Source organism: Saccoglossus kowalevskii, chromosome 10 (assembly GCF_978046115.1).
Source record: "Saccoglossus kowalevskii chromosome 10, keSacKowa6.1, whole genome shotgun sequence".
In the NCBI taxonomy this organism is placed as follows: Eukaryota; Metazoa; Hemichordata; class Enteropneusta; family Harrimaniidae; genus Saccoglossus; species Saccoglossus kowalevskii.
Window position 1 is genome coordinate 31145310 of NC_140650.1, and position 25768 is coordinate 31171077.

Sequence of the window (25768 nt, forward strand, 5' to 3'; positions counted from 1 at the left end):
GGCCCACGTCTCAGTATATGATATAAAAAAGTGTGGGTGACTGGAGCATAAAAATATGTTTGACGTACTTATTATATCATTATGTTCCTAAGACATTCACAGAACACTTTGAATGGATGGAGAGGGTGTTTCTGAGGCTGTATGAGTACATTAAATGCATTTTTTTCAATCTAGCCCATATATCATAGGAAGATGACGTGGAGACTGATTCAAACAAGTGAGATGAATATGAATGTTCATAGAATTAGAAGGTATATGCTTTGGTATTCAATAATAGCAAAGACATTGAATGAGTTGGCAGTTGGTTAATCTGTGAAGCATAGTAAGAGTGGTACTAAATAAGACATTGTTCAAGGCAAATGTGTACTATATTCTGGCATTTGACATGTACACAGATACCAGTACATCAGGACGTTGCAATGCAAGAGTTAGATAAAATTGATTGCATACACAAGTGGAGAACTGTCTAAGAGTGAGAAAGACTATCCACACCAGAGGCTTTAAAATAGTAACTGGAAAGGAGGTTTTGTGAGTACTTGTGTGGTAGCCATGTGGGTGTGCTGATCAATAACAACACACTGACATGTGTCACTAAAACTAGAAGTGGACGCAGCTGGTGTGCTGCCTTGACTAAATAAGATAAAACATATCAGCTATTAATCTGGTGAATACAATGATGGCACTGATGGATTATCTAGGAGGCCTCATCAAACAGACTTCAGCACTGGAGAAAACTAAAGACACTTGACATTTTGAGGGCAAACTATGATGGTCAAAGCAGGTTACATCATGGTTTGAGCAAAACATCAATTAAGCTCGTCCTGCGAGGCCAACACTATTTATGAAACTATGTGCATCTACAGAAACACGACCCAGTGGTAAAAACATTTTCCTTTATCAAGTATAGTGGGAAACGCCTGATGAAGTAAAAACGTTAATGCAAGTCCATTGATGTGTAGCTTGGGCTGTGTCAGTGGGTAAATCTGTGTTTTTGAGATGGAAGTCTTGCACCAAAAACAAGTGGGCCCTGAATCCCAGTTATATAATGCTAACTGATCGATAACATTAACTTCTATGATTAGTTTAAATATAATAAATAAAAAACAATTAGACAGTCAGATAAGTACTAGTAAAGAATTGAACTTGCACAGACAAATGGGATCAAGAAACAACATGCTGAGAAACAACATGCCATGAACGGAGGCAATATTAGAAGTATTGGGGTGGTTCACAAGAAAATTGGATTACAAATACATTAGTGGGTAGTCTGGTATGGGAAAGTTAGTGGCCATGTCTCGGGAAGAATTGTAATGACCATGCCCTATGGGACAGACGACTATTGGATGAATATAAAATCATGAGATTGCCTTTGAAGTCCCTTACTCTTGGGAGTATGAAGTCATTGAGTATAAGCTTATTTTATGGAGAAGCTGACAATCCCACAATGTTATGAAATGCAATTAGTTCTGTGGCGTGTATAGATGAATGTCAAGTAGAGTAGTATTATGAAGCTGGTGGATATATGTGATGTTTTTGTTTTCGCCTTTACCTTAGTACGGTGTTGAATGAATCATGCCCTGGTTTGCTCACTAGTACATATTCTGAAGAAAGTAGAGTCAGACTCAGTTGGAATTGGCAGTTAAACCCTGGAACATAGACACAAGGCATGTATTTGATGTGAAGTGCAAGATCATAACACTATAATCACGATGGCTGCCCTTATGCAGTGTTGCAATTCCAGTGTTTCCATATGAACGACTCACTTCTCACATATCGATTATCGCGATATTGATTTACTCTAATTTAACCTTACTTTGCTCATACATATGTTCTGAGTCTGGGAACATTGTGTATGAAAACAAAAAAAAAATACTGGCGGAAATGCACACTGTTGTGCTTTTGAAATCTTCTTATGCTTGCTTAAAGGTCTACACTTTCCCCAGAATCAGTGGTCTGTAAAATGATATTCAGCACAGTGTTGATATCTCGCAATTTTTTACATGTTTCATACGTCCAAACTCACAATCTCTACAAGCATCTCTACAGTAGTTGTACTTATCAACAACGTTGTGACAACGCTTGTAAAAAATGTCCTGGGAAGAAAAAGAACGTTTTGGAATTTAATGCGCTACAATATCGTTTTGGGAAATCCATTTAATAATAAGTGTTGCAAATTGATAATCCAAATTTAAAGCACTTTAGTTTTACATACTTTAATGTAAAATGTTAAAAATTGTGTTTCATTGAATGTTTAACATGCTGATATTTTTGGTAACGTTATGTAATTACTCATTGACTTAAACATCTATTTGCGCTTGGTTTGGAAATGCAGTTAAGGAGTCTATCGACCCTTGCCTGTCCCGTAGTTTTTAAATACCAAATTCCAATCTTCACAATATTGCCTATTTGGTAATATGTGTCCCAGTGTGACTTATTTATATGGTTGGTTGATTCAACTAATTTGCAGGGGTGGTGTGTCGTAGCGTGGGGCAAGATGCTCTCTATTATAACACATAATATGACCTCTTAGTCGTTTTCCAGAAAATTTCTCTCCCGAATGTGACTATGTTATTTTTGCCTACACCGGAACCGGACTTTTAATTATGCATTCTGGTGTTGTTTGAGTTTGATTATTGACGTCGAGTATTGGCATTCTTATAGGCATGTTTTTACCAAAATTAGCATTATTAAGAAGTGTGATGGTGGCAGTGTTAAACAGCTCTATAAGTGATATTATGAGGTTATTACGAGAAAACCTCAAAGTATGCACGAAGACATAACCTTATTATTCTTTGTGTAGAGTCCGGTCAAACTCTGGTGGCAGCCATGTTTGTTTTTATTATTAGAGGACGCGTAATCATTCCACATTTGGTATTCGCATTTATGCTGGGATGAAAATACCCCGTAAAATACCGCACGCTGTAACTTATGGCGTTACAGCGACATATGTATAATAAATCAATATATCACTATGATACATGTAATTTATTGTTTTCTTTCTATCTTAGTATTATTTTGTGATGAACATGTATCAAAGTCAACCCATTACTAGAATGAATTCATAAAAAAGTTGGTATTCCTATCATGATAGCAACAATTTAATTGCTAATTTGTTATTGAATTGAGATACATGTGACTACACGTGCAAAGCTAAGTTGTTTAAAACAGTCAAGCAGTATTTTGTAACATACTTTGTATTATCTAAATATAAAGACAGGCCGTTGTCAGTCTTTAAAGTATTTTGCCGACAACTTCCTTCTCTCAAATTCACTCTGCAGTAAATAAATTGACAGGATGTAAAATACTTTGATGAACAATTCATTTTCGAAATAAAAACAAAACAATGGTTTAAATATTTACAGGTTTTCTCTTCAAAAGTAGTATCAAATTTCCATAATATCCGGGAATCGTGGCTAAATAAGTATAAATTAACCAGTACGGGTTAAATTCGCCGAATTTACTATGCATGAATTTATTTACTTTGAATATTAAATTATCCTAAGCTACAATAAATATTATTGCATGGATAGAGTAAAACAACTGGTTTACACACGCACAGCTAGACTGTCATTCTAATGTTTTGAATTTAGCGTGTTTGCATTCACAATGGAAGTACGTAAGAAAGAAACACATCTTCAAAACAATATTGCAACATCCCAATTTCTCTGGAACTAATGACTAGATTGTTGATTACTTGTACTACGCTGCTATATTTAGCTAGTATTGGCTACGTAAATCATGCCTGAATGTCTACGCGAGTTATCACTTATGCTTGTTCGGAAACTGAGCATTGATGATACAGTACCTTAAGGCAGCGAGGCAAATCTCAATTCACGTTACGTATAGGTAGAGATAGATGGATATATGATAAAACAAAGTATTTTCACTGTGCGTGTATGCATGGGAGGGTTTGCGAATGCATGTGCTCGCGTGTGTTCAAACCGGATCTACATTTGTTATACATTTCAAAGTTGGTTTCCCGAAATGAATTAACTGTTTTTTTCGGATTGCATACGAAGAACAGCATACACGATGTGAATAATAAATAACATTTGAATTTTAAGCCTCCCCAACAAAAATATAATAAATATAACAAGGACATCATTCGTGAACATGTTATATTGTGACTCACTGTGAACGATCAAGTCTGAATATAGTTACATTATGGCGACATAAAAACCGAAATCATTTTACACGATATTCAGCGTTATATAACATGTCCTTTATTTCAGAATACGTACATGTTGCCATAGGAACTGACAGATGGAAATGTTTACGCGACATGTTAAAATAATCAAGATAAATATCTCCCAACATAACCATCGTCATCTGAGCCATAATACTAGACCATATTCTTTCTGTATTCTATTTATCTGCTTGGCTAATATTACAGACATCTTTTTATGTTGAGAAATACATTCTTCTAAATACACATTATATACATTTCGAGTTTGTAAATATTATCGGTTAAGGAAGAACAAACTCTATTATGTCATTAGTGTGTCACAGGTTCGGAGAGTTATTGTTCACACACGAAAGTCACGTTCGAGAACTCGCACACAATAAGCACACCGTGGTACATTATATCATATTTATACACATAAAGCAAGAAAACAAAATTAACATACATAATTGTTATATTTCTGAATTATGGATTCAGTATGCATATTGTTCATTTAAATACAATTGTACTCTCACACTCTACGGTAGTCTGGCTTTAGAAATTATTGCCCAAAGTACTTCAGATTAATTATCAGTACTAAGTTCTTCCCACATTGCAAACCAAATTAATATGTACGAATTCAATAAATACCCGGTCGGCCACGCTACCGTAACCAACAACTGATCATGCGTTATTTTACAATTACATAAATACAAATTACAATAAAAACGCTATACACCACCACATACGGCTCAACACTGGACGGTCAATGTGCGTGGTCCCGCACAGTTAGCGACAATTAGTGCGACGTAAACAGCTGTCTGTCTCTCTCTCTCTCTCCAACGTTTCCTGTATTGACCTTGCTAATATCAACTGCAGATATCCGCTCGTCACGTGCGTACATTCGCCATACAGTAGTTGATCTAGAGAAACGTAGACCCGACAGCAAGTTCCAATCTGAACCCCGGCGTCTACAGCGTGCCTCAGTAAATCCTGCAGAAACTTGACACTACGAAGTTACGACCACTCAGTGCGCCGACCACCACACCTCAGCTAGGTTGTCTGAAGGCAATAATGAAAAATAACATTCACTGCAAAAATGCCTGCATGAGCGTAGTATACATGAAATGACCTACAATAATCACACTTCCTGACTGCAAAGCTTCAGTCAACAAACCGGTTAATACCTACAGTTGAACACCTCCCTTGAAAAGTCATCAAATTTACGTTACTCACTTGTCAGTTACAACACAATGCGTTTCACACGACGTGCACAGGCTTCAGTTCATAACTTGATAACTGCCTGCATCGCATGGCCATGATAGCAAACCGCTACCTTCCGCACATGATATTTAGTGTGCTCACTCGTCGCTGGTCCCCTGGCAAGTGACTAGCCAAAAGTCCGTCTTTCCTGCCTCGATGTACGAGCCCAGGTGGCCATTTGCTCAGCCAATCAAATTACATTACTACTCCACCAGGTCCTATTTAACTTAGCACAAGAACGACTGCCACCAAAATGTGACATAGTGCCACCAACCCTCACCACGTGCCGCAACTTAAGTAATCCGTCACAGTCTAAAATGGCTGACATTATTTTTGTTTCGATCATAAATGTTCACAAAGATGATGGAATACATTACAAAATGATATTACTGGTGATAACCACATAATGCTACGATAATTATTTTAAAGTTTAGTAGAAATTGTCAATGAGGTAAATTGCACTCACTAATGTTCACAAATATGATGGTATACATTACAAAATAATATTACTAGTGATAACATTAACCGCATACTGTTACGATAATTATTATCAGGTTTATGAATACAATTCACACAACCTGTTTTCAATAATCCAGATTTTATTATTTTGTGATTTTGTGAAGATATATGCGTGATATTATCACGGAATTCATGTGACATCAACTAGGGCGTGTGTTATTTGTGTAAATTCGACTAGCTTATACTGCTACCAATAGGAACAGGTCTATCTGCGTATTATTGACACCAAGACATCCCACGTAATGTCTGAGGCTTACATTTCCACGATCGTCGTTTATTTAACATACTCGCGAGAGCGCACCATCCATCATCATCAACATTTTCAACATACCCCAGCTTGGCTACTCGTAATAGCAGTTGGTGCCTGTTCTTAATGTAGAGAGCTGATAGTAAACCATTCGTGGAAGAGTTATTAACCGTAACAGGGTTTGGGTCTAGTTAGCAGAGTCGAATAAGGATATCTATTTCGCTTCGCTGTTATATCAATGGCTACTCACGTTAGTATCACAACAAACAATGCTACTACTATCAAAGAGAATACGACACTCGGAGAATGTCCGATGTTTAATGATGAACTTAACACATCGCTGATGATCGTATTTGCCTGTGTTGGTGTGGTCGCTAATCTCTCGTTTATGATCGTCCTTGTTCGTGTGCCCTCAATGAGAACAACGACAAACGCGTTATTGGTAAGCCTTTCCGTCTGCGATATGCTATATCTCGTACAGACATTGCTCATGAGTTTTTGTAATTTGCACCCGATGCCAAGCTATTGCTCTGCTGTTATCAAAGACTACGCAGTCACCAACTGTTTGATCACCATCGCCGTTGAAATTTCACTGGTTACGTCAGATTTCACGGTCTTAATGATCAGTATTGAACGATATATAGCAGTCTGCAAACCACTGGCCGTACACCGACTGGGAATCACTGCAACCAAGAAAAGAACGACCATGATACTGCTTTTCTTCACGTGGTTGCCTGGAATCTTATTTAGTTGTATTCCTATTTTGGCTTTACGCTTTTGTGACAATACTGCCATGAACCTATCCTGGCGTCTGGCAGCAGCACAGGTAATATTTGTCATCGTATTTCTGCTTCCGATGGTGGCTGTCGTCACCATCTACTCGCTGATCATACGGGAGCTACGAGACAATGCCAGAATAATATCACTTGCGCGCAGTCACCGAAGTCGCATTGAAACACAAGTAGTATTCGTATGTGTTATAATTACAATTGTTTTCTTTGTGTGCAATGCCCCAGCAGTGTGCTACTCCTTTAGTTTCATACTAAAAGCATATGGCATAACACTGTCTCCTATTAGTTACATGCGGAATTGCTTAAATATGATCTCGATTGATATGTTGATTTTAAACTCCTTAATTAATCCAATAATATATAATCTGGTTAATGCTAATTTCCGCAAAGCGTTCAGGAAAACATTTTCAATTTATAGGAGCTCATCCAAATTTTCCAAATAGTATTTCAAACATGCCTTTTACATTTACGCCAACACCAAATGATCTAGTCAAACTTGCTTTGAGGGAAAACAAATCTGTGCGTTATTTAGATTAATCTCAATTTTAGTTGATTCATTCATATGAATTTTCATCAACAAATCTATCGACATTGCCGCATGTACCGTTTTATCCAATTGTGTTCTCTGTAACTCAATCAATAAATAAATAATGCTATTATGTTGTCCAAATTAAACGCCACTAAGATGACTCGCTGTGACTATCTGAATGCATACCTTCCCAACAGGGCATACAACGCAATCCCGGGGCATGCGATCATTAGTCACGATTGATCATAAGTGAGTTGATTGATTATAAGTATCCGATCAACCCGGTAAATCAATCACGACCATCAATACACTGAAAATTTAATCACCAGACCAAACCTCTCGTCGTTATAGTAACATTTAAATCATTTTGCAAACGTGCATTTTCGGGATATTCGCATATATAACACATATAGTAGGTTTCATGTATATTTTTTATTATTTAGTCAGTCAGTGATGGAATATGATTTTAGGAAACTGTCTGATGATTGTAAGCTGGAAACGACTGCAGTCGTAGCTTTGTGTCGCTTTGAGTACAACAACATATCCCAAACGAGGTCCTCTTTATCATGAATGCCACCCGCTGTGTTGCTTGACAGAATCACGTACTAACACTTGAACCCTGGACGATAAAAAACAAGTGTTATTATTCAAACAAATCACAAAATTATTTTTTTCAAAATTTAAATCTTGAAATACTAAATATTAATTTCATGATTATTAAAGATATTCAAATATTGTACTTATTTTTTTCAGTATTTGGTGTTTTGTATGTTGCTACATGTTTTCATCATTGCATGCTGTATTCAGTTGTGTGAACTCATTTATGACATTTGTACACTTTTCCACTCAGGCCATATTTATAAAATAATATTATATATTCAATCAGCGATTGATAATAAAAATCTGTGGTAATAAAAATATATTTGATTTGTTATTTCTATATTGTTTTTTAAAGAATAGCGATATGTGGTCATGAGTGGGAAGTGTGATTTTATTCACACATAATTTTGCGTCTGATAGAGAAATACTGACATGTAAATACTCGCTATTTCAAGTAATACTATTTATAGTGATATTTGTTTTGAAGATGATTTAAAAAATATTGAATAAAGTTGAGTATTTTTTCAACAGACATCTGGGTATTCTAATGAATTGGTTAATCTGTATATGTTGAATTCTGTAATGTGTAATATTATCGATAATATTGTGTTGTTCGACCTATTTATTTTGGTATGAATGTATTATTTCCGAAACTATCCTTTAATTCGCCTTCACAAAATCAGTACTTTCTGACCACTCACATTTGGGAAGGAGCGTTGAAAAGGCGCCGTATAAATTGTCTGTTTTATTCCGATATCAAATGGATAACTCATCCTTTCGTTTAAAATAAGTACACGTTTACATGTATGCAATGTAAGTGAACGCAGTATGCAGTAATAAGTAAAATACAATCGTCTGTCTAAAACAGAAAACACTCCATGTAATTAGGCAGACACACAAAACCTTGCAATCTTATAACCAACAATTAAGTGCTTAGTTTGTTTATTTCATTCAACAACATATCAGTTTATTTGAAACAAAAAAACATAGAGTTTATTTCGTGGAATCCTAGTTATGCCATTAATTATGTTGAATGGTGAATGTTGAACAACACAGCAAATCGTGTTGCAATGTATTGACAAGACCTCGTTTACATGTATTGCCCCGACAATCAAAAACAAAAATCTTTTAATAATGTGAGCATATCAGGTTCAGTTATTGATTTTTAATATTTTTACCTCTCTGCGTCTGCGTCTGTGATATGGCAAGCACCGGGTTAACTCGTACATATATTCATACTAAATGAATTGCATCAATATTTAAGCATTATAAACATTCTATTTTCCTAAAAGAATTGTTTTAAGAAGATAATTAAGTAAAACACCGTTCGCCCAATAGAAGACGATTGCGCTAAAATTGCCCCGAACAACTGTATAAAACAGAGCACTCGTGTATAGTTACTGCTGACAGGAAACAAAGGTCTCGAGTTCAACACAGATCGATATCTACAGAGTAGACATTATATCGGCATCTCAACCTAACGCTAACATGACGTGCAGTAATGAACGCAACACTAACGATATGGATACACCGATAGGAGAGAACTCGTGGGAAATTAAATAGATATGTGACGTAATAACAGGTAATTACCTGCTGACTTCTTCTCCCCATTGGTATGCCGATGTAGGCCTTCAGTAGGCAATGTGTTAACGAGATCAATTGTTGTATACCATGACCCAGCTCGGATCTAATTAACATTAAACTAGTTCATACATAAAGCCAATGTGATCATTAAGAAATCAATATTATCGCAATCACGCCAAATCAATCTAATCGGTACACACCAGATTGGTTGTTACAGTCCATGGTCATGGTATCCCACACATGTTCCAAACTTATCCTTCTCATATATACAGTACCATTGTCGATAAAACAAAACAAATCAAAAACAAACGACATACATATTCAATACGACACGAGGGGTCAGCATTGCATATCATGCAAAAGTTGAGCACATCCTGATATACATGCTGAAAATCCACCACAAGTTCGAGATAGTTGCCGGGAAACCATTGACATATCAAGGTAAGCTGAAACCCAGTGATATATAATACTTTAATAGAATGATAAAGCAAATACGTATATTGTACATGCCCTGGCATAGCTATTGATTTGTGCGATGAATTGAACAATATAATATATTATATATTATATATTCTAGAAGAGCACGGGAACAATCTCGACACATAGCCCTGGGTACAGTATTTACGAGTGCCATGCATGAACATTATGCATTCATACGAAACTTCTACTAGTAAACCTTCTATAAAATGATTACGTTATATTGTTTTTTGCGTGGCTGCACATAATACAGTCTGGCACTGCACCCACTGAAAAATAGCCCGAGCATTTAATTCAGATCTGTGTTTATATGCATATTTTCATGCATAACTAATGTATAGGAAAATCTGCTTCGACGTCCGTGTAATTCGTCTAACGATTGTTGTTTGTGTTTGAGGACACGTTATGAGATTAAAGCGACAATTCGGCTTTATAAATTTGTATTTATATACTTATTTGTACGGTCCTATACCGTTGTTTAAACTCGTTTGTGTTGATTTCTTTGTAACTTTAAAGGGGAACTGATATTATAAATAAGGGTCAAGATGGCCACCGTATTAGTATGCTAATCCGAACCAAGCTGCTAACATCGTGGCGGGAACTCCGTGAAATGTGCCATTTACGATGTTTGGAGATCAAGCTGTGATTCCAAATACATATCCACGGGGGCATGAATATATACGCTAGCGATTACACACGTCTGGTCGGGATTTTGATGTATAAATGTTGTTATTTTCGGTCGAAACGTGCCGCGACCAGTGAAAATCACGAGTTTAAAATGGTGGCTAATGTATGCAAAATTCCTGTCAATCACAGTTTGAGTAAACGAAAATGTAAATCCCCTAGATGTTTATTCAATCTACAAAGCTTGTTGGTTTACAAACAGCATTATCGTTACGTAGTTTGTCTATGTCTAACCACCTCCATGGTCTAACCATCGGTAACACTGGGACATGACGATGTAAGACAGTAAACAATGTCAATAACATTAGGTTACGGGCTTTCGGATATCCATTGCAATAAATTAAATGTAGAAGTAGAAATCATTCGCGTGGTTTAAATTTCGCGGTGAGTCCAAAAACGCGAAAATAAAACCACGCAAAAATTTCCTGTTGGAATGTAAAACACAATACCCAAGTCAAAACAACACTCACTCCTGACCCACAATCTTACGAGTTTTACCGTAGTCATTGACGCCTATTCAAGAGTACGACGTTTATTGTGGTTAGCGTGAATGGTTAAAGCTTCGATTCGACAATGAGCTGTTATCATCGTAAAAATAGTCTTCAAATGGTCAGTTTATCATCGAAAACAACTAATGTTTTGATTTAAAAAAAAAACAAAAAAAAAAACGTGCCGTCTTCCCATCAAAACCAGAGGTAAAAGATCGAGCTGGAACATCGGCACGGCAAATCTCCTCCGTTTTGGTAATTTGAACACGTTGGCATCACCGAGTATTTTGACTGGCTGATTAGCGATTTGACCTATAAGGTGTCGAGCATTTGCATGCGACCGGAATCGATGAAACTAAATTAAAATTTACTTGCATTTTAGAACAATTCAACGAGTTTACTTTTTTACATTATTAATAATCACTACCAAGTAATAATAATAATTGTGAAACGTAGCATGGTCGGATTGTGCTACAGTGATTATTTGCTACTAAGAATGCAGTGTTTTTTTAGAAACGCCAGAACGATGTTGGTTACTACTATGTGGACATTTTTTTTGATCGTACGGCAAAGACTTGTGTTTTCTAAGGGATGAAACTTTTTGCATAACTTTCTAGACAGTCTGGAAAAAGGAAGGGGTACAGTGAATATGTATCAGACTGCAATGAGCTGTAAATGGTAATTGTGCAATACTGGTAGGCGTGCAGGAAATAACCGTTCTGTTAGAGGTTTTAAGTTTCGGATATCAACATTGGCCTGACTGCTTCGTATGGTGTTCCCCTTTGTTTTATTTTTCGCGAAATACTTCGACAGCTCAAAACCGCGAAATCAGATGTTTCCACAGCACACACCACAGAGTACAAGAAGTAAATACGACATGCTTGAAATGCATGAACAACCAGGTCTTGGCATAAGAAAATACATCAGTTTTTGTTTCTGTATTTGACTGTAGGACGAAACGGCACCCAGATAACACGTCACAGGCAGTTCCAATTCATATCTTTTACAATGGATCGTTTTCGTTCATGCGTCGCATATATGTCCAGAAAATTTAATCGAGTGTATGTGTGTATTTATATTCTTTTTTTTTTAGATTCTTATTTATAATAAATACAACGCTGCAGATTGATCGTTAAAATTGAGTCTACGGTAAAATTGTTTTGACAGAACGCTCTTCTCCCCCAGGTTACAAGATAAGCCCGTGATGTCGCGGCGACTTTTCTTCACTAATGATTTTGATATTTTATCACGGGAATTTCCGTGTAATAACCTATACTTATAATATACAGTAAACTTTTTCATTGTCGCCTCTACCATTTAGTCCATATTATATGTAAATTTGAGGGCAATAGTAAATACACGTTCTGTTTACCGATTTGTGACGGAAACCTCTATGTATTTGTTTGAAATTCAATTGCTATGTTATATTTAAACAAGCAATTTGTAATCCGTTCTTAGGATGTTTATATCAGTTGTTGTTTTGTGGGATTAGCGGTACAGGGGGAAAGATAAGCATTCATTTACTCAGTGAGCAGAGGCGGAGTTAATTACCCATGAGCACTTGGTGCAATCCAAGGGATTGAGCGGTTCCCCTTTAACTTTAAATGTCAACGCTAAGTAACTATTAGGTGTGTGATGTTACACATCACAAAATGCCGCAGTTGCCTGTCTCTATAATCGCTAAAGATTTTACTTTACTTTACCGCTGCAAATCATTTCTAGCTGACATATAGAAATCTGTCCTTAGGAAAGAACGTTAAGTAGAAGTAAAGCCTGAGTGAATAATTTCGTGGGATGCTAATCTATCCGTATCTTGGCTAGTAGATATATTCTTATATAGGTGTGAAAGACGGATAAAAGAATTAATTTAGTTTTTCTAAAAGTTACAGTAATTGAGCTGTGCTTGTATCACGTGACACCACTTACTTTGTCTTTCATAAACTGTGTTATGCTGAAGCTAAATGCATAAATTGATGCATGGGCATGATAAAGGTGTGTACTCTATGTTGTAATCTATGCGCCAACTAAAAACAATCTACTCACTATGTTGTGAAGGACGTCATCATCCCTGCCGCACGTGGCAAGGGTTATTTGGTTTTTCAGATGCATATCAGATGCAAATATTTAGTTAGTTTAGTTTGTCACAAAGTCTCTTACACCTTGTTAGTGAGTGGATGTTCAAACCCAAGTACACATGAAGCGGGCGGGCGTCCGTATTAGATTATGTCGTTTCTTCTTTTGTTAAAAACAACTAATTCAAAAATGGTCAAGTGAGCTTGTAAAGTTGTGAATTCTTCACTTTCCATATTTGGTCCATACAAAATCATTGACATTAGAAGCTTAAGACTGTCAGGTAATGATTCAGTCTGGCAATAAATTATCTGAAAGCGTGAAATTATATATGCATCTATACTTAACAACATTTGTAATTGCTAAACCCTTTGACTCCGAATCTGTAATCGCGTGTCAAAAAAGTATCTTCCAACATTTGTTGCTTCTCTCTGGCAATATTAATACTATTCTGTTCCCATGTCACCTGACTGATCTTGGATTCCAATGTTCTTGAAACACTGCAGTCTTGTGCTGTTCTGTTCTTAAGCTATCATACTAGTGTGTCTAGGCATCTACATTCTGTGTTGGATATGAAATTTGCTTTTTCGGATAAAAAGAATTGCCGTCATTTACGTGATTAGAATTGTTTCACATTTTCTTGAAGTTTGATGAAGTGAGTACGCAGATATACTACAGTTCCTAATCTAGAACTAGCGGAAATTGTTCTCAACATGATGGTATTGGAACTGTATGTAAATTAAAAGGGAAAGAATGGAACTTGGGGGAGTCACAAAATACTACTTATTTAAACAGTTCACTGGTATAAGTGCCAGTGTATGGGCATTTTCTTAGCTTACAGGATCCAGATTCAGTCCGTACGTGGGACATTTGAAATACCAGAAATCATCTCAGTTGTGTAATGTATTGTCTAAGTACGTTGGTTGTAGTTACATTGTGTTCATATTGCCCTATGTGCTTTTAGTTTGGTGTTCTAAATTTATGTGTTGTATTACAACTTTTGTGTTATTGCTAACTTTATGTGACGGAAAGTATTTAATTTTCTTTTATGAATAATTCAGCGTGGTCATAATATTTTGCACAAAAATACACTGATTAAAATAATATACAGTTAACAGTATCTGATTATTGAATGCACTACGTTACGAATTGTATCAATGTTTCTAACTCACAATAGCTTAATATGTTATTACATTTCCTCTCTTTTTGTTTGAACCTTTCAATTCTTGTTAATTCCTGGAATGAAAAGGAGGGGAGGGGTGCTATTTACCAAGAAACACAAATACTGACGTAAGTATACATGTAATACCTAACATAATTATGATAACCCGCAGTGTGTCACACCGAATACGTCATATGTCACCATGACAACGCCAGGTATAATACAACATCTATCCCAATCAAATGCAAGTAGGAGAAATATGTCACTTGTAATTTTACATTATAATGTATTTGAACAGTATAACGACGATTTCTATTGTCTGGGTGTTTGCACTTGATCGTGCGATTACTTCATATCAACTTACAGTGACTGCAAGTTGACTACTCTGTAACTACTCTCTTTCGACTGCTTTGCGAAACCTGGCATCTCGTTATTTATTAAAACAGAATCAGCGACATATACACACAATCTCATGCGAATGTGTATATAAGGTAGATTGAATCCTGGAACTAGCATACATTATTGGTTATAACAAAATCAAGTGGTGAAGCGAATTTTAAACCGTATTGTGGCATTATTAGGTCTATTTGAGTAGTTTTTAGTTACCGGCGATGAGATTGAGATTGAAAATAAATAGACTCCAATATATACGCTAGATTGCGTTCATGCACAATTGTTCATGCATTTTTTTGAACCCCGTATATTCAAGGCTAGCAATGTACTTTATTCCGCTGTATGCCCGTAAAGCAACCAATTATTGTTGTCGATTTTAGTTGAAAACTATATTTACCTATACAGTTTAATATCTCGTGTATTAGTGTCAGTAATTCTTTTTTTGCTCATCCAATCGAATCTGCACTGAACTTACAAGCTGTACCAGCCACACCTGTGTTAGAACCTCATCCTTGTCATGGGGACCACTCGCCCATGTTCATCGCAGCAGACTTGTTTGTCAATTTTCAACGTAAAACATCGTGAGTTAAAAAAGGCGTTTGAGATTTGCAAACTGGATATAAATAATGTTGTAACGTTTTTACAATCTCCGAATCAGTATAGGGACACGGGAATGAGTGCAATGTCTGAAGAAAGACACACAAGATATAATAGTAGTGTTGTCGAATATACTATTTCGGATTCATCCTGTGACGTCAATGAAGGGACATATCATGTGTAAACCGGCAATATATTAGTGTCATTTCACCCCTGGCATAATGATTTCTTCTTCTGTATTTCAAATAAGATATTGCTCTCATCTTGGTAATTTACCTAGGTCTAATATTTTAAACTATTCACATTAATTGGTAGCTGTGTCTGTAGAAGAGTGTGTATAGTAAGACATACGTTCGATCGTATGCAAAATATTCATATTGCGTGTTATCAAATCCAAACCCTAGACAAAGCCATATTACGAGTAATATAATTGCTTTCATACTTCGGCTGAATCTTTCCTATGGCAGTTTTATGTAATTGAAAACTTCATTAAAAAGTGAGGTTCATTGGGCATATCAATGATTAAGCTGAAGGTCCCTGATTTCTATAACTGGCATTCATGGTTTATACAGTCTGCATTCGAATCATTATAACAGAGCCTGGGGAATGTTAAGAAATAAGTAGGAAGTGGAAAGTTTTCTGCAGAGACTATACGCCTATAGGTAAGAACGAACATGTGATGAATGTACAACATACGTGAAAACCCTTGTCTCGATACCAATGTTGTTGTTTTCTATTATGAACTACAAATATATAAATTGTGCTCAATTGCACAATTGCAGTTACATGCTTATAATTTATTAACATAAATGTAAATGTATATTGCATGATTTGAAGTTTGTTCATTGATTTGAAGCATCTTTTGATATATATATTATTAACAAATAAATGACAATCTACACATTAAAAACAAGTTCTGACTGACTCAATGTATAATGTCAATGAGTCTAATTGATGGGTCAATAAAACTGACAAGATTTAGTGTCGAAACCAACATAATGTTAATTTCAACCTTATTATTTGACAAATCATTTACTTGTTTCGACTCTCAACGCAACTAAAGCGCTAACAAATTCCCACTACCCACCATCACTCAATAAAGTTAACGTGATAGATGAAAACCTACGTACTGAACTAGATGAACAAAGTGTTACTCGATCTGGGAAAAAATGCATTTGGAAATGATTCCGTGTTCTCCATAAACGTTGGAGAGGATAAAAGACGCACATGTTCGCCTCTGCTCTGTGTATGGAACTTCAGACGAGTACCATTTTATTGTATCGTAAAAATGCATATGCGGTTTAAAAATGTAGCAAAGGTAGTGTTTATTGAACCTCGATAAACAAACAGAATTTTGTACTTTGTGGTATAAAATCCTACTCACTTCGAGATATAGCATTACGTCTATGTTATTTCTATAATTCAACAAATCTCAATCTGTAGAATTTTTTATAACGCAATCTTAGTATATGAGCCTGTATACTTTTATCGTTGCATTTCATTTCTAGTCATGTAACCATGAAGTACATTGAATAAAAACTAGTACCATGTGATGTAAATAACAGAATACAGACAGAGAAAATAAAAGACACGACAAGGAATATCGTATAACATGCACACTCGCACAAATAGGCTTGAGCATAGCTGTCGATAACGTCTTAGATCTACTTCTGGCAACGATATGATATTACTCTTTGATGTTTATGTACCACATGATGAAAATAACAGAATACAGACAGAGAAAATAAAAGACACGACAAGGAATATCGTATAACATGCACACTCACACAAATAGGCTTGAGCATAGCTGTCGATAACGTCTTAGATCTACGTCTGGCAACGATATGATATTACTCTTTGATGTTTATGACTTCCTTTGTTTGGCAATGATGAATACAGTCATGGCTACGCATCCTCCAAAATCAAGTATGTTTTGCCAAATGATGCAGCACCTGAAATTTAGACCTATTAACTTTCACATATTTAACAACTGTGGATGTCTACGTTCTTTGCAATTAGAACAATATCTTAGCAATTGTAAGTTTATGGCAATTATCAATATAAAATACCCATATTGTGTCTCTAGCAACCACGAGAACGGTTAACTCGATTAGGTAAATATTATATACATATGTATTTTTGTTCCTTGCTTGTGATAGAATAAACAATAAATAAACAAAAAACAACGTATGTCATGCATTAGACAGGCGATGTATGGTAAGGGAAGATTACAAAATAGTATATCTGAGTATCCTAACTGAAAAAAATAATAATTATGTAACTCTGTGAAAATAAATATTTTCTTACAGTGAGACGAAATTATGAATTAGTTGAAAAAAACGTTAAAATAAATTCTATCCAATTATTAAATTACTAATGTTTTCCCTTCACTAAAAACGAAAGTTATTACATCAAATGAAACAAAGACGTCTAGGTCATCACTTGTGTCAGTTCCAGGGGTCCAAGTTTGTCCATAGTTGGCTTACAGTCGCTGAAAATTCTTGCACTTGCGAAATCAATGAAAATTGCCAGTAGAAAGTATACAAAAATACAAATCTAAATTGAAACATGATTGTAAACTAATTCCCTATTACTTAATCTCGTTTGTTATAATCAGCATGATAATATATTATCGTATATCTCAAATATATGTATAACTAACGATTGAAATTAACTACTGTGAACAATAATTTCTAATTTGTCAATGATATTATACTACAATACGTGCATTGTATATACTATTGTTCATAAGAATATATATTAATAAGCTTTAATTCATTTGTACATTTTCATATCAGTAACACCAATATATGTAATAACTAATCATAATCTATAGCAGATGTCGAGAGGTTACATTTGATACTCTTATTATGCCAATTCACATTAAACATCGGTTGTAGGCACATGTCCATAGCAAATGCAAGTGATCCTGTGATTTTGATGCAAAATAAATCGTCAAATACACTATCTATAGAGGCAGGCCGTTTTTTTCCGAATTTAAAGATCAAAATCAAAGATACCATTTGCATGGACATAATTAGTACTGTACGATTACAGAGTATCCTTCAACAACTTGATTTAATTACATGAAATCGTAATTATGTTTGTTTGGAATATATACGGAGAATAATATTTCACCGTACTGTATTTTATGTGATTGTTTTGTGGATATTAAATACACATTCGTCAAATAATTGTCATAATTATCACATTAAAAATAATTGTCTCTATTTTTCTCTATACATACATGTGGTTGTATTAGTATACATATATATTTAGAGAAAGATAAAAATGTTTTTGCTGTTTTTACACATCATACAAGTATTCGTGTTGTGCATCTCACTCCTATGCACAACTGTTACCTTATGTAGACGACATTTTGTACTATTTATCTAGTATATACCAGTGTCAGGTATTGTATCCTGAAAATAATCAGACATTTCACAGCAGATATATTTTCTACTTTATGTTCTACTATCCCAAATGGGAAATTAAACATTACGGTTCATTTTAGAAACCATTCTGCATTGTTTCATGCTCCAGAATGCGTATGTCTGGCGATATGACCTCATAATGTTCCTGTGAATTTACGCATACTGTTTTCTAACATTTGTGAGTCGATGCGCGGACGTCACCAGTAGTCGTGTCGTGCATATCTAAGTGTATAATGTGTAATTTGACGAGACAAATTACTCTAAGACATGTGTTAAATCTGCCCAGCTTCTAGGAATCAGGATGGGTACTTGTCGCCGTTAGATATTACTTGAACACGGAGAATGAGTGGATTGTTTATAATCTTGGAGAATAGCGTTGGATAATAGCACCTTTTGTACGTGAAACAAAAACATATATCATACTTCAATCGATGCTAAGCAATCATCCTAAAATCGCACCATATCAGCATTTCCATTAATGTACATGTGTTTTTCCAGCTTCAGACAGACAAATAACGTCTGATTAGTTTCATAAGTGTATTCATTCCGAACCAAAGATCGCAAATTCAGCAAATTGGTCCAGAGTCGAAAATTTCTATTTTTCATCCTGTTAATTCATCACCGCTAAACAATCTTGTGTTGCATGTACAATATTCATCGATGTGTATGAGCTAGCCAGGAGGTAGGTTCTTATTGATGGAGTGATTATTAACCGAACATACTGCGAATGTAATGTACTTCACCCTCGGGGATAATAGGAGTGTCGTGACGTGCAGACTCAAAAACACACAGTATATTACCATATAATGTTCTCTCTTGGTATTCATATATTCAATGGTATTAAGTTTTAATACTAACTGATTGGAGTGAAATAGCTCCAGGTCTTTGACCCGTGTCAGTTGTCTGCGTGCACATGATAGGATATATGAAGCACGCTATATTGAAACAGAATCAGAATATAATTACGATAGAATATAAATAACTTTGTGGTGTTTTTACTGAAAATTAAAAACCGTAGGCGATTTTTAACAATTCTAAAATGCGGAATTGAATAGTTTTAGAATAGTATAGCCATCTTTTATTCCCCACCTATTTATCTGTCTGTAATTGATTGTATTTTAATGCAATGTAATCACGTAGACAGCTCTCTGTCGCTGAACAACACACTTCCATAAATACTTATAATACACAAAACTGAACTATAAAAACTTTCATTTTATTACTAAAAAACATAATTGAGCAGACAATGAGTGCGAGGATTAGCGTTAGTGACCGTACGGTGGTGGCTTCAGGGTGTCGGTGAAGATTTGTGCATCAGACATAGACGGATAGTAACAATTTCAGTCCTGAGTAACAGCATTGTGGTAAATTTAAAAGTCATCTTTTGTTTAGTTTTGCCTACTGGCAAAGGGGACATATATTATATAGAACAATTACATCAGGGCAATTAAGCTTGTTGCGTTTCTATGACATTTGAGACAGATGGATTGCTGTACGGCTATGTTTCATTTCATATTAATACAAATGAAAGCAATTTATATATATATATATTATCTTATGTGACGTATGCGTGAAAAATCAAAGCGATACGTTAGATTCGTTTTTAAAATATCCTATTGCACTTATGGTTCTGCGATAAATGGACAATTAATTGGTCGGTAAATAAATACGTCGCACAATTGAACTTACAATCAACGTGATTTACCCTAAAGAAAATACATTAGTATCATTAAAATGTCACTATGGCATCTATGTTTCATAATACCTTTCGGATTATTAGAACAACGCATTGCAAGATATAACTGATTCCATGGTCTAGATAGAGCCCATACAAGATAAAATAACATCAAAACATGATCCACATGTATGGCAAATTTCCATGAAGCATTTTAGACAAGTGACAATTCGTTTTTTTTTAAATATTGAGGCCATCGATGGATAAAAACAATATGTCACTTAGGTGAAATATTGGGATACATTTTTCCCGAACAACTACCTCGTTATAGGAAAAGACTGCCTCGATGTAGCGAAACATTATCTCATTAAAACGAGCAACAACTACGTGATAATGAAACACTACCTCTTTGTAACTAAACGTTATCTCGGTATATCGAAACACTAACTAACTAACTAACTAACTAACTAACTAACTAACTAACTAACTAACTAACTAACTAACTAACTAACTAACTTGTTATAACGAGACACTGCCTTTTTATAACGAAACACTATCTTGTTACATTAAATCTTTATAGTGTAACTCTACTTTAATACACCCTAAGCCCCACCATTATCGCAAGTACACTTTCCCTCCAGTTCTTCGTCAGTCGTCACGGCCAATAACTATTATGACTCATACTACAAAAATGAATTAGTTCCATAAATGTCACCAAGCAATATTAGCATGAAATGATACCAAGTGTACAATAATATTCATCGTTATCAACTAGTCCAAGTAGCCAATAGGGTTACCGGAAATTGGTTTTATAATAATTCAGCTACTTTCTTATCAACAATGTAGTAATTATATATACAAATGATATTATAACAAACATAATTTCGGAATATAAAAGCAACTTATTATGTTACATAGACTCATTGAACACTCCACACTCCCCAACCGTTTGAAGGATTTTTTCTCATTTCCTATTAGTACATTGTACATATATACGTAATACATATGTAGGGTTTTCTCTGCATATTATTGAGTGGTTTATCTAAATGCTTCAACCAGCATTTATGTTTGTTTGGTCGATGCCGTGGACTGTTATGTGAATTATGTTACACAAACTTGGTATGACAATTGTCTAATTAAGGCAATACATTACTATTCAATACGTAATCACACTGTTATAAGACGACTGATAGATACACGTGAATTGATATGGCTACTACTTGACTCTTTGCTTTTGAAGTTCACATATATTTATATCATTGACTTCGCCGTATATTATATGCGTACGTCGATTAGTCGTATGTATATTGTCTAATGACGGCCCTCTTACTGTACCGAACAAGAGTCTGCTCTCTGCATTAAACCAGGTTTCCGGTAATTTACCATGGGAATATAATCCAAATATTGTTCATGACTTCATCAATACCTGAATGTTGATTCTTTTGTATGCATGCAAGTCCTGAAGATCTTCTGTTTCACAGAACTTTTTTGAAAATTGGATTTCTACTGAAAAATAGATTAATCTTATTAAGTTAATCTTATTAAAATACTATGACGAGCCACAACGCCAGTCTGGGAGTTAATAAGGATTCATACGATATAGCGGTGCCGCGTATTTTGGCTCGTTATATGTTCACGACTAATGGTAGCATATAACGCACAGAACTGGAAAATACACTCGCATATAGCTTTAAGCTGAAACACACACGGCACACAGAAATGCCTAATGTTGCTATACTCTGCATATGATATTAGTTTATTTTTTATAGTAGTATGCTTTTATATTTGATTCACAACACAGAAAATATTTAACGTTTTTGTGGGTGATATCGATCGCCGGACAAATGCATATATTACTTTTTCTTTATTGTATAGTGAGTAAATATCCATTTGTCAAGTGAAGTGCGAAATACAACGGAAAGTACGAGTATACTGTAACTCTTCGTTGCGAACACGCCTCCAGCGATCGTGAATGTAAACTCCTTCGTCTGTGGTATTTTACATTGCCGTTTATGTTATTCCTCAGAGGGCGCTGTAAGTAAATGCGTGCGACTAATTTCAATTTGAAGATGAACACGAAAACCACAGTCCCGTGGTAGAGGGACTGTGCGAAAACGGAAACGCAAACGGGAAGCAAAATATTGCTGTTGTCGTGTGCATCTCGTGTTCGAATTTCATATAAACAACCTGGAACAATGTATTTTACACGCGTTGTATACTCCGTCCCATATTTATTTATTTATTTATTTTCATTGTGAAATTTTAGGCAATTATCGGTTTACTAGATGTAAACAGCGCCCTCATCAGTTCAATATTACCCTTTCCCGTGTCGCTCAATGTATGGAGTATTGCGCTCCTACTTGCACATTATACTAACATATTTTCCCCCATAACATATACGCTACACCGGTCGCCTCAGGGAGTGAGTCACCGTTAATGAAAATTACTCCGCAAAACTGCTTATTCATGAGCAATGTTGCTTTTCAATAAGCTGGTCAAAAATGTGGTTCTGGATAAAGACTGCGAAATGGTGTACCACCACAACTCATTTGACGCAATAACATCGTTTCAATCCAAATATATAGTTGAATAGTTGCACAGGCAAGATTTTAAAATTAAAATGTTGTAAACACATACCATGAAAAAATGTACCCACCTAAAATGAGACGTGCATATATTTTAATGATTTATTATTATGTATTGAATAGAGACCTTAATCTTATATTTGGCATGTTATCAATGCTTGTTCAAATGAGTTGAAGACTTACTGTAACTTACTTTCAAAACAATAGACATTACAGTAAAAACGTTATGATTTCAAAATTCACAACATTACGTCTCGAAATAATCATCAAAACATGGAGTAAATTGGTAAAACTGTGATAGTGGGTTATTCAATTGGGACTATATCAATGAAAAAAAAGCGAATTCAGAAAGTAACAACATCAACCCAGGTATTTATCATTACAACGGTAAAAATTGATCTGGGAGTATTTGAATTTTGTACAACTGGGCACAAACTTCAAATCGGTCAAGACGGTTGGGCAACGATTGACCTGACAGGGTACAAATTATTGCATAAATGTAAATGCTCACACGCGTCGACAACACATAAAACGTGTAATGAAACAAAAAATAAGTACCCTGTATAACTAAAACTTCTTCAAAGAAACTTCAACACTTGTAATCGTCGAGAAAATTCGGAATGTGGAATTCGGCAGGAAAGCGAAAATTGTACACTGCACAGTAGCGGCGGCACAGGTGAGGGGGGGGGGCAGATGGTCTATATTTCTATGTTTCTGTTTTCGAGGGGGCATGCCCCGGACCCCCTAGTAAGATCGCGCCTTCGGCGCAAGATTGATGCAAGCGAGTGCCGAGCATACAAAACTGAATGTGTTTATTTGTTTTACTATGGTTCAGACAAACAATTAGCAAAATATTTGGGATATCATATTTTCACCGTATAAACACCTGACAAGATTACCCATAGTTGAACAAAATGAAACACCGTAGCTCGCACCGGCAGCTCAAATTAGGTAAGCAAATGTTTATTATATTTTAAGTATTTTGTTTTTGTTTTCTGTGTAATTTTTTGATATATTTAAACTATATTGAATTTCCGACATCTGATGGTTCTATCCGTATTCGGATGCATTGCGGCACCAGCGTGAATAACACCCAAACGGGGACCAGTTTTTCCAACTTCGCCAGCCAAGATCCATGTATGCAGCCGTCGCTATGAACCTGCATTCACTGTCGATGGTAAATGGAATGCGGGGTCACGTGTCATAATGACGCGTTTCCATGGGAAATCGTATGTATGGTGAGCTATGATGTAATCATGTTATATAATACCATGTTTTCATCGTTCTATAGAAAGGTCATTCACAAACCTTACCGTTTATAAACGTATCGACCTGAATCTGATTGGTTTTACGACGGACAATACAGAACCATTACAACAAATAAGAGTAGGCGGCTCTATATAGGTCTCACGCCACTAATCAATTCAAATGCCTTGCAAGAACCAACGAAATTTATTAAATATTTTTTTTCAGGTGCTCCCTGTTTGAGGACGTGCATCAACTGGGTCAAAGGTGAGACTAACGTGGTTTTTGTTTATTACTGAGCGGCCGTGTAACTGTAAGTTTATTCTGTGTGTGTTTGGATGTTCTAATCTTGGTGTTTTTTCAGTGATTTATGTAGGTGCAATCCAAATACAGTATGTGTATCTTGTTTACCTACGATTAAACTGGCCAACATGTTAGTTTTTTTCATGTGGTTAATTATTGGCATGTTGATTTCCCATTTTTGAGCCATGTTTTCAGCTTTGTTTATCATTTTCGTAAAGCAATCTCCTCATATGTTAACTTTGTGGAGTTTCAATTAGTGGTATGAGCCCTATATATGAGCGGCCTATAATGGGGCTCCCTCTGTGGTGGTTATCAGCATTACCATGGTGATAGCGTCTAAGGTGGCTGACAAGAACGGCTTATTGTTGTCACTATTTAAATATTTCTCTTACGTTATTTACGCCAGTGACTTGATTGGCAACGATTTGACGCTGGTTCACATGTTCCAAATAACATGTCACTTATGGAATGGAGTCTACAACCAATGAGTAATCGACGACGAATACCAAGTACGCAGTTAACCCTTATGACGATACTGTGCTTAAATCCTATGAGCGTAACCACAACTTCAGTGTCTTGTAAGTTTTTTTTACAGCGATTGGTGAACCCAGCTTCTTAGCGCGTCCAATCAAATCATTCAATTTAACTGAGGTCAAATACAATTTTTCGTTCGTAATGGGTGGCGAAACCGTATGAATCGGACGATGCAGTTCTTTTCTGACGCGTTTCTCTAAATTCCTTCTGATCAATATCCATTCATTATTTTATATTGTTCAAAACCATTTTGTTCATATCGATATATGTTTTGCAGTTCTACCTGCATCTTAGTCTATATTGTAAGCTCGTACGAAGGTGAAAATAAACGTTTACGACTTGAAAGCGATCATGTCAGTCATAATTTATCCTGACTTAAATTACATGATAAAATGATATAAATTAACTTATTCTTTGCCCAAGATT

General features: G+C 35.6%; 1 long non-coding RNA gene across 1 annotated transcript; it reads right to left on the reverse strand.

Annotated features, from left to right (window-relative positions):
- Positions 1-4200: 4200 nt before the first annotated feature.
- On the reverse strand, positions 4201-5536 carry LOC146738015 (uncharacterized). Its single transcript, XR_014930811.1, has 2 exons — positions 5399-5536; positions 4201-5224 (listed from the first exon to the last, which is right to left on the reverse strand). It is a non-coding gene; the product is annotated as an uncharacterized LOC146738015 (long non-coding RNA).
- Between the last annotated feature and the right edge of the window lie 20232 nt (positions 5537-25768).